We start from the raw sequence: 12464 nt of genomic DNA, 5'->3' as shown, positions 1-12464 counted from the left end.
TCGAATACAGCTTTCCACAGAATTCTATATGTATCTATAAGATCGAGTATGGAATTCTATATACTCACTTTAAATTGAGTATCTGTTCCCCTCCTTTTCCTTCTAGGATTGGAAATCTTGTATTTACATATCCATACGATTGAGTCTTCGGGTTTCCGAAATAGTGTAAAAAGAAGTGCTTCGAATCATTGCTATTTGACTCGGACCTGTTCTAAAAAAGTTGATGCATTTTGAATTGTTTGTTGACATGGACCAAGTCAAGGAAAACTCTAAAATTATTTCAATATTGGACCTTGGACATATAATAGTTTCAAATAGAATCTCTTTAGAAAGAAAATCTTTTGTCTCATGGTAGCCTGCTCCAGTTCCCTTATGAAACTTTCATTATTGGGTTAGCCATACACTTCACATGTTTATAGCGATTCACATGGCATCATCAAATGATACAAATGACGATCCTTTACTCCGGTAGCATCTAGGGTTCCTCGAACAATGTGATATCTCACAACGGGTAAATCCTTAACCCTTTCCCCTCTTACTAAGACTACGGAATATTCTTGTAAATTATGGCCAGTACCAGGGATATAAGCAGTGATTTCAAATCCAGAGGTTAAGCGTACTCTGGCAATTTTACATAAGGCAGAGTTTGGTCTTTTAGGGGTGATAGTGGAAAAGTTGACAGATAAGTCACCCCTACTACGACTCTACAAAACCGTACATGAGATTTTCATCTCATACGACTCCTTGTTTAATTCTTTTGAAGTCATTGGATCCTTTTCCTCATTCAAGAGTCTCTTCCTTTCTTCCACTCCATTCCAAAGAGTCATTAGGACCAATTCAGTCATGTTCTCATTCTTTTGGAATCTAGGCTCTTGTACTTTACTTATTTTTTATTATTTTTCCCTTTCTTTTCTTTTTTTATTTTATTCCTTTCCATCATTGCTTAAGTGCCAGAGGTTTGATCCTATAGAATTTGACTCATTTTCTCATTGAGTGAAAGGTACGAAATAAATCAGATTGGTTTTACGATCAAAAGTACTATGTTATGTAAAATCTTCAATTTTTTCCTCTTTCTCTATCCCTATCCCTATCCTATAGGTACAACGTTTGAATCAATAAAGACCCTTTTCTTCTGTATAAATGTATCTGTATAAATTGATATTATTACATTCCAATACCTTCTCGATACCTCCCAAGGAAAATCCCAAATTGGATCCCAAATTGACAGGTTAGTGTGAACTTATCCATGCGGTTATGCACTCTTCAAATAGGAATCCATTTTTTGAAAGATCCTGGCTTTCGTGCTTTGGTGGGTCTCCGAGATCCTTTTGATGACCTATGTTGTGTTGAATGGATATCTATATGATCCGATCGATTGCATAAAGCCTGCGGTAGCAATGGAACCGGGGAGAGTATATAGAAAAGATAGTTCGTTTCTATTATATTAGCATTTTCTATTGTTGTGTTTGATCCACAATTAATCCTATGGATCTTAAGGATTGGTGTATTTTTTTACTTTTTATATTATATATTTTAATTATCATTTTTATAATTATATTTTTATTTTATATATTCTTTTATCCTGCCGTTTCGGATCACGGATCGAGTCGAGTATCATAATTTCTTCTACCCATCCTGTATATTATCCTTTTGATTCTGTGTTGGAATAGAAATTGATTAGCAGGCGAGATTTTACAAAAAAAGGTTCTTCATAATCATATCAGAAAACAACTTTTTCTTCTTTCGATGTGAATTTGACACAACATGGAGGAACTCGCTATTTGCTATTTATAATAAAAAAAAACCCTTTTCAATTATTTTGAATTGAAAAAAGATTTCATCCTATTTTATCATATATAGAGAAGAGATACTCCAGATTCTTGCAAGGGATAATCACTTTTTTTTTTTTTTTCAGTAACTACTTTTTAGTAGCTAATAATCCTAGCGATTGGATTTATATGCTTATTTTGATTCTAAATTCTAATCTGAATACTCAAATGATTTTTATCAAATGACTATTCATTTATTGTATTTTCATGTAAATAGGGACAAGAAAGCTTTACGGAAAAATGTCGGTTTGATTCGATGTTGTTTAGGAGGGGGTTAGAATACAGGTGTGGGTTAAGTAAATGAATGGATAGTTTTGGTGGTCCTATTGAAAATGAAAATACCAGTCTAAATAAAGATCTAATTATAAATCATATGAATAAAAAAATTCCTAATGGGATTGAGAGTAACAATTATAGTTACAGTAATGTTGATCATTGAGTCGATGTCAGGAGGTAAATTTGAAATTTCATATCTGATCAAACTTTTTTCTTTAGGGATAGTAATAAGGACTATTACTCCATATATTTTGATATTGAAAATCAGATTTTTTAGACTGACACTGATCGTTCTTTTCTAAGTGCACCAAAAAGTTCTTTCTATAGTTATAAGAATTCTAGTTATCCGAATAATGTATCCAATAGTGACGATCCTCACTATTATCGTTACATGTATGATACTAAATGTGGTTGGAATAATCATATTACTAGTTGCATTGACAACTATCTTCGTTCTCAAATCAGTACCGATCATTATATTTTAAGTAGTGGTGTCAATTCCAATGATAGTTACATTTATAGTTACATTCATGGCGAAAGAAATAAGAGTAGTAAAAGCGGGAGTTGCAGTATACAAACTAGTACGGATGATAGTGCAAAAACTCTAAGAAAAAGAGAGTTCAAGAGAGCTCTAACTGAAAAAAGAAAAAGAAAAAAGGATTTGGAAAGAGCGCTAACTCAACTAAAAGAAAACAAATTAAAATAAAATAAAATTTTAAAAGAAAACAAATTAAAGAAAGCTCTAGCTGAAATAAAAGAAAGAAAAAATGATTTAGTGTTTTCTCTAAATCAAATACAAATAAGAAACAGAAAAAGTGATTTAGAGATAACAAAAAAATACAAATATTTATGGGTGCAATACAAAAGTTGTTATGGATTAAAGTATAAGAAATTTTTTAAATTTCAAATGAATATTTATGAACATTGTGGACGTCATTTGAAGATGACTAGCTTAGATAGAATCGAAAGTTCGGTTGATCATAGTAGTTAGAAGCCTCTGGATGAAGACATGGTCTTTAAGGATCTCATAAAATTTCATTCACGGGAGGAACCATATGACAATCATATTGATTTTAATCAAAGAATGACATGATTAACTTATGCTATTCAAATAGGCATAGGTCGACTAAATGGTATTCTTGTAGCAATCGGGGTTATGGACTTTCAGTTTATGGAGGGTAGTATGGGATCGGTAGTGGGCGAGAAATCACATGTTTGATCGAACATGCTACCAATAATTTTTTACCTTTTATTCAAGTGTGTGCTTCCGGAGGAGCACGTATGCAAGAAGGAAGCTTGAGCTTGATGCAAATGGCTAAAATATCTACTGCATTATATTATTATCAATCAAATAATAAGTTATTCTATGCGACATTCCTTTCATCTCCTACTATGGGTGGGGTAACAGCTAGTTTTGGTATGTTTGGAGATATCATTATTGCCAAACCAAATGCCTATGTTGCATTTGTGGAAAAGAGCAATTGAACAAACATTGAATAAGATAGTACCCGAGAGTGCACAAGCAGCTGAATATTTATTCCAAGAGGGCTTATTCGATCCAATCATACCACGTAATCCTTTAAAAGGCGTTCTGTGTGAGTTATTTCAGCTCCATGCTTTCTTTCCTTCGAATCAAAAAATGAAATAAAAAATAAAATTAAGGAGAGCCATATATCCTTATCCTTAATTTTATCCTTAATTTAATATTTAATAAATAATTAAATTTAATAAAATCAAAAATTTATTATTTGTTTTGTGGTAACCAAGTAGTTGTTTAATTTATAGGAAGCAAAGTCAAAATTCCAAGAATGGATTTTTCTTTGGTAACATAAGATTAAATTGCAAAAAGAATCATGTGGATGCTTTTTTTTTTTTATCGATAGCCCTGATTACTAATCAGCTCAGGAAATCTCTATCATATAAAATAAAAAGAGTGAATTTTGTCTCTTTCGTCCATGAAATTGGGCGAGGGAGTCTTGTATCTTTCTATATCCCTCGAGAATCCCCGATTTTACTAAGAATCTTTCTTTTCGGATCGTATCATAACGAATTTTTTCGCGAAAGGAAAAACAAAAATGAATAATTTGCATAATAAAAAAGTGAATTATCATACATATATTGCATGCAGAAAGATGAATAAGCTCATTTATTTACTTATTTTATTTACATATTTACAATTTTGATTTACATTAATATATTATATACGTACTCAGTATATTCTGGTCTATTATATACCTTACAGGCTTATAATATTTTATTTTTTTATTTAATATATATTAAATATATTAAAAATATATATATATTAGTCTATAGACTCTTATATTATGGATTCCTTACTATATCCTTATGTTATTATCTTATTTTATTATATCTTAGTATATATACATTATATACCCTTTATTAATAATTAATATTAATTACTGTATATACTCACTTGGGTATACTCAGTATAATAGAATAATTATTATATGAATTATATGAATAAATTTGCAAATAATAAGCATTTAGAAAAAATTCCATTTTTTGTATCAATTTCAAATGTACCAAAAAAAAAAAAGAATAATTTTTTTAAGCAAAAATTTAAAATGTGTATTAAACATATTGCAGAAATGAAGAAAAAAAAAGACATAAATTTTTGAAAAGCTAAACATCTTCAATTATTTATTTTCTCTTTTACAATAGCATAAAAAAAAGGTGTATAAAAGAGATTTTTTATTTTAGTCTTTTATTCTTTTTAGTAAATTTTCTATTTTTATTTTTTTACTATATTAACTATTATTTCTCATGGTTACATTTTTATCATTTTATATTAAAAGTAAATAATTTTAATGTATATTTAGTACCTGTATTTTTTAATTTATAATAAATGTTATACGTATATATTAATTTTATAAACTCCCCAATCACTTATTCTTTTTACTAAAATTTTCTCCATATTTTTGAATAAATTAAATGATTTATGCACGTACGTACTGTTTATGTGTTTTTTTGCCATTCCTTATTTTTCCAACCATGAGAGAAAGTTGAAGAAGCTTTTAGAAAAGGTAAACAAAATATAAGAGAATAAGAAATGGAAATATTTTCATTGTTACCTAAAGTCTTTGATCAATGCTCATACAAACACCAACAGGTTCTATTTGTAGAGCTTACAAAAGATAAAATATAGTAATAGGAATAATTAATGTAGAATATACAAAAGGAATGTCAAAATTCTCTCTCCCATGAGCAGGGATTGATCGCTTGATTCTCACTTGCACATAACCACAGAACTTGCAAAAATACATTAGTTATTTTTCCATTTATATTTATGGTTTTTTGTTTGGAAACTGTGTCCTTAATTAAATGAAAATACCCACAATCGTAATTAAATATTTTTGAACCTAAAATTAGACCAAAATTAAAATTAAAATAAAATTAAAAATTTTTGTCTAATAAAAAAATTTTACCAGAGCAAAAATTAAAAATATTTTTTAAGCCCAAACAAAAAAAAAAGAAAAAGAAAATCAGACCAAATTTATAAAAATAAAAATAATTAATTTTTTTTAATTAGACTAAAAAAATAAAGTTTTCTCATTTTCCTCTTTTCCATCTTCTTATTCTAAAATTCTTTATGGTATCCTTAAATAAACATAAAAAAAACCAGAATATGAAAAGAAGAAAAAGGACCAAATTTTAAAAAATAAAAATAATTAATTTTTTTTAATTAGACTAAAAAAATAAAGTTTTCTCATTTTCCTCTTTTCCATCTTCTTATTCTAAAATTCTTTATGGTATCCTTAAATAAACATAAAAAAAACCAGAATATGAAAAGAAGAAAAAGGACCAAATTTTAAAAAATAAAAATAATAATTTTTTTTTTAAATTAGACTAAAAAAATAAAGTTTTTCATTTTCCTCTTTTCCATCTTTTTATTCTAAAATTATTTATGGTACCCTAAAATAAACATAAAAAGAAAAGACCAAATTTTAAAAAATAAAAGTTTTTTTTTTTTTTTTTTGAAATCAGACAAAGAAAAAATAATGTTTTTTTCATTTTCCTCTCTTTCATCTTCTTATTCTAAAATTCTTTATAGTATCAAAGTGCAATTTACCTTTAAATAAATATGAACTTTAAAAGAGGGATGAAAATTCTGGATAAATACAATTTTAATAATATTTAGGGAATTTTTATCAATGTCGAATTTATTTGCTCAAGCCTATTAGTTATCTAGAAGCTTATGTTGGTGCCTATACAAAAGCGGTCCAAGCGTTATTTTTGACATACCTAAAAATTTCCACAAATATCATCGCTTCTTTCTCTCAGTTTTAGTTCTTCAAGTGCATAGTTTTATTTTATTTGTTTTTTCATTTGATCCATTTATTTCATAGACAAGTTTCTTTTTAGTGTTTCTATTTTTTCATTAAATTTTATTTTTATTAAAGTCATTTTATTCTTTTGAAGCATTATAACCCATTTTAGAATTCTCTTTTGTTGTTTGCTTCTGATATAATTGTAATACCTTGCTTCCATAGGCTAATCTGTCACTCTCTACTGATACTGTTCCTAATTATTCACCCCACTAGGCATAAGGTTTTTTGTTCAGAGTTTCTAGGACGTCATTATCCTTGGATTACTCTCCCATAAGCAACCTTAATTTCGAAACTCTTTCGAACCCTGAAGCCAACAACTTTGAAAAGTTGATGTTTATGTTTTGAAAGTGACTATTATTATATTTAAATCATCCTCTGTTCCACACCAGATAGCATACCAATGCCCTTCACCCGCCCACACTGATCATCACAATCCACCTCCCTTAGGGCCCAATGTCCTCATTTGGTACACTTCCGATTTGGCTACGAGTTTTGGTACCATTCGTACTCATGTTAAACATTCGATTTGAGCATAGGCTTTGATACCATTTGTAGCACCCCGTCTTCACTTACAGACGTGTCACTCTCTACCAATATTGTTGGTAATTTAGCCATTGCATTTGGTATGAAATTTTTTGTTCAGAGCTTCCCAAAAGGTCACCCATCCTTGAACTACTCTCGCCTGAGTATGTTTAACTTCAGAGTTTTTTTGAATCTCGAAGCCAACGGCTTTGAAAAGGTCTCAACATTGTGATAGTAATCATACTAACATTTGAACCATCCCCTATTCCACACCTAGGTGATGTGGGATTAGATACTAGGTAGCCTACCAGTGCTCCATACTCGATCACATTGGTCGTCACACAATTGCCTGATTATTTTATTATTCATTATATTTTCCTTCATTTTAGTATTTAATTTAAAGGTGGCCTGTCTTGTACATCACAGAGATTGCTTGATATTATCAATGTCAAAACCCAACCAAGAAAACTTTTAGGACTCCCAAGTGGCCATATCTAGGGAATGTTCTACTAGAGATTCAATGGCACATGCTGGTGGAATCCCGCTACAATATGGACATTCCAAAAAATACAACCTTGCTATTTAAAACACACTTCAATATAAATATACCAACTCCACAACTTCCATAAATACAATTCAACAATTTACAACATTTTAGATATCACATCACACAAACACCCTAAGTCCATACTATCATTTGAGCATTTGTAAAAAGTAAAGAATTAGATTAATCCGAATAGAAATATTGAACAATAGAATTGGAAAAAAAAAGAGACCAAAAAGGGAAGAATACTTTGCAAGGCATGGGAACGCAAGATGTGTTACGATAGGGATAAGAAACACTCAGCTATCAACCAAAACCTGGAGGACAGGTTTTGAAATAAGAAAAATGTGAGATGATAAACATCCTAGTGGTGAATAACATTAATAGTAATAATAATAATAATAATAACAGAAAAAGATTGCTTGTAAACAGATGTGAAGGCGACATCCCAATTAATAATAAATAATCCATATATATATATAATAAATTAAAATTCAACCTTTGAAATTTATTTTTCATGGAAAAACTCACACGAATGCTTGATTTGAATTCCCCATTATAAAACCCAAAATACGATTTTCCATATGAAATCGATGTGTAAAAGGATAAAATTAATTTTATAAAAATTCTTGATAAAAACCAAATTGTGGAATTGTATTTGTGGAAGTTGTGGAGTTGGTATATTTATATTGAAGTGTTTTTTAAATAGCAAGGTTGTATTTTTGGGAATGTTCGTATTGTAATGGGGATTCTGCCAGCATGTTCTATTGAATCTCTAGTAGAACTTTCCTTGGATATGGCCACTTAGGAGCTCTAAAAGGTTTCTTGGTTGGGTCTTGGCATTGATAATATTAAGCAATCTCTGTGATGTACAGGGCATGCCATCTTTAAATTAAATAACCGAAGGAAAATAAAATGAATAATAAAATAATCAGGCAATTGTGTGATGACCAATGTGATAGGGTATGGGGCACTGGTAGGCTACCTGATATCTAATCCCACATCACCTAGGTGTTGAACAGGGGGTGGTTCAAATGTAAATATGATCACTATCACAATGTTAAGACCTTTTCCAAGCTGTTGGCTTCAAAATTCAAAAAATTCTTAAGTTAAGCATGCTCAGGCGAGAGTAGTTCAAGAATGAGTGACCGCTTGGGAAGCTCTGAACAAAACATGTCACACCAAATGCGATGGCTAAATTGCCAACAATATTGACAGAGAGTGATAGGTCCGCCAGTGAAGGCGGGGTGCTACAAATGGTATCATAGCCTGTACCCAAATTGAAAGTGTACTAATGAGTACGAATGGTATCAAAACTTGTACCTAAATCAGAAGTGAACCAATGAGGACGTTGGCCCTAAAGGAGGTGGATTATGATGATCAGTGTGGGTGGGTGCAGGGCATTGGTTGGCTATCTAGTGTGGAACATAGGATGGTTCAAATATAATAATAGTCACTCTCAAAACACCAACTTTTCAAAGTTGTTGGCTTCAGGGTTCGAAAGAGATTCGAAGTTAAGCTTGCTTATGTGAGAATAATCCAAGGATGGTGACCTCCTGGAAACTCTGAATAAAAAACCTTACGCCTAGTGCATTGGCTAATTGGGAATAGTATCAATAGAGAGTGACAGATCCGCCTATGGAGACAAGGTGTTACAATTATATCAGAAGCAAACAATGAAAGAGAATTCTAAAATGGGTTATAATTCTTCAAAAGAATAAAATGACTTTAATAAAAATAAAATCTTAATGACAAAATAGAAACACTAAAAAAGAAACTTGACTATGAAATAAATGGATCAAATGAAAAAATAAATAAACTAAAACTACGAACTTGAAGAACTAAAATTGAGAGAAATAAGTGATGATATATGTGGAAATTTTTAGGTGTGTCAAAAATAAAGCTTGGACCCCTTTTGGATAGGCACCAACATAAGCTTCTAGATAACTAATAGGCTTGATAGATAAATTCCATCTGGATAAAAATTCCCTAAATATTAATAAAATTGTATTTATCTAGAATTTTCATCCCTCTTTTAAATTTCATATTTATTTAAAGGTAAATTGCATGTTGATACTTTTAAGAATTTTAGAATAAGAAGATGAAAGAAAGGAAAATGAAAAAACATTATTTTTTTGGTCTAATTTTAAAAAAAAAAAACTTTTTTTTAAAAAATTTATTTTTATTTTTTTAAATTTCTTCTTTCTTTTTTTTTTTTCTTTTTTTGATGTTTATTTAAGGGTACCATAAAGAATTTCTAGAATAAGAAGATGGAAAAAAGGAAAATGAGACAACTTTATTTTTTTAGTCTAATTTAAAAAATATATATTTATTTTTACTTTTAAAAATTTGGTCTAATGTTTTTCTTACGCTGGTCTAATTTTCCTTTTTTTGTTTGGGCATAAAAAATATTTTTAATTTTTGCTCTAGTAAAATTATTTTTTATTAGATCAAAAATTTAATTTAATTTTTATTTTTATTTTGGTCTACTTTTAGGATCAAAAATATTTAATTATGATTTTGGGTATTTTACTTTAATGAAGGACACAATTTTTTTTTAAAAAAAAAACCATAAATATAAATGGAAAAATAACAAATGTAATTTTTTTAAAATTTTAAATTATTTTTTATTTCTGAAAAATAATTGTGACATAGCATTATGTCAAACTAATATCATCACCATTAATTTTTACACCACCATTATAAAGTGAATCAATTTGTAATGGTTTTAAAAATTTAAAGTTTAAGTTACCCAAATCAAAAGTTCAAAGTTGAAATTACATCACTCTTAAACTTTAGAATACCAAAATGCATTCTACCCATATCCAATATACATCTATATATTGGTCATATTGAGGCAAGAAATCAAGCGATAACTTCCGTGGTTATGTGCAAGTGAGAATCAAGCGTTCAATCACTACCCATGGGAGAGAGAGTTTTGACATTCCTTTTGCATATTCTACATTAATTAGTCCTACTACTATATTTTATCTTTTGTAAGCTCTGCAAATAGAGCCCGTTAGTGTGTATATGAGCATTGATCAAGGACTCTTTAAGTAACAATAAAAATATTTTCATTTCTTATTCTCTTATATTTTGTTTACCTTTTCTAAAAGCTTCTTCAACTTTCTCTCATAGTTGGAAAAATACAGAATAGCAAAAAAGCATAAATAGTACATATGTGTATAAATCATTTAATTTATTTAAAATTATGGAGAAAAATTTAGCAGAAGAATATGTAATTGGGGAGTTTGTAAAATTTATATATACGTATAATATTTATTATAAATAAAAAAATACAGGTACTAAATATACATTAAAATTATTTATTTTTAATATAAAATGATAAAAATATAACCATTAGATAATAATAGTTAATATATTAAAAAATAAAAAATAGCAAATACGAAAAGGAATAAAAGAATAAAATAAAAATCTCTTTTATACACATTTTTTTATGTTGTCATAAAAGAGAAAAAAAATAATTGAAGATATTTAGTTTTTAAAAAAATTATGTTTTTTTTTTTTTTCATTTCTGCAGTATGTTTGATACACGTTTTAAATTGTAATGATTACAAACTTCAAAGATTCAAATGAAATAAATCCTAAATTTGTGATGAATTAATTTGACAATCATTGGCTATATTTCATGCATACGTGACATACATAACAAGAATTAGTTATTGCCCCCAAAAAAAAAAAAAAGAATTAGTTCTAGAAATATTTGAAGATAAAAGGATAATATAATTTGATAAATATTTTATTTGTAAAAAATAACATATTTATGAGAAAATTAACATAAAGTTGCAATATAATAACCTGTAATGGCATTATTCCACACCATACATACATACATGTCAATTATGACTGCATCAACTAGGTAGCCATCTCCAATAGGTATGTGAATTATTATCTATATGTGATATGAAGGTTGGAAAAGCTTCTATTCTATGTGGCATAAATATTTACTTAATAGTCATTCAACCTAAAAATTATTCTTCAATTGTTTTTATCTAAATCTCAATTAATTGATGATATGTTTATATATTTTCCTCCTTAGAAAAATAATAATAATGAAGAACAATTTATTTATCTATTTTTTCCTTTTGAAAATTATTTTGATAAAAAAATGTTTTGATGAATCACACTATCTAAAACAAACTCTTGCTAGTCTTTGTTATATGATGACATGGCTATACATTGACATGTCTTTAGGACATGCACATCTAGCTTATCATCCTTCTCAAACTGGCAAGTGGAAGGTTGTGAACTCCCAATTTGCTTTGAAAATGAACAAATTGAAAACAACTGAGGGGTTTTGTGAACAGATCTGCAACTTGGTGAGTAGATGGTGAGTACTGTGTGTTTGTATCCCCAGATGTAACTTTCTCCTGAATAAAATGATAGTCTAGCTGGATGAGTTTTGTTCTATTATGAAAGACTGGATTAATGGTAAGATAAAGAGCACTAGTGTTGTCACAAGATGGTTTGATCGGTTTACCATAAGAGATTCCTATCTCTTGTAGCAAGTATGATATCCAAGCGAGTTCAGCTGCAGCAGAAGCCATTGCATCCCAAAGGCACCTATACTAACAACCTACCATCCTACGACTAAGGAAATGGTGACTAATGCTCACCTCGTAAAATACCTGTCTACTATCTCTCACCTTAGCTCCAATAAGATGGTTAATTAGTATCTGCAGGCTAATTAATGATAACAATTAGACATAACACTAGCATTATATAGTGCATCTTAAAACCACATAAATCTAATAATAATCATAAAACATTACTTCCAACCAAACTGCCAAGACCCTCACAGAGTTGACTAAAAGAAATCCCACCAAAAATTTTACAGAAAATCCAGCAGCATCTTCCTTGTAAATTACACTCTTCCAAATGTTTGCTCCCTACCTTGCTACAAATTTTCACAAATTTGTAGGA

The sequence above is a fragment of the Ziziphus jujuba genome, chromosome 10 (assembly GCF_031755915.1).
Source record: "Ziziphus jujuba cultivar Dongzao chromosome 10, ASM3175591v1".
Taxonomy (NCBI): Eukaryota; Viridiplantae; Streptophyta; class Magnoliopsida; order Rosales; family Rhamnaceae; genus Ziziphus; species Ziziphus jujuba.
This window is presented reverse-complemented; position numbering follows the sequence as displayed.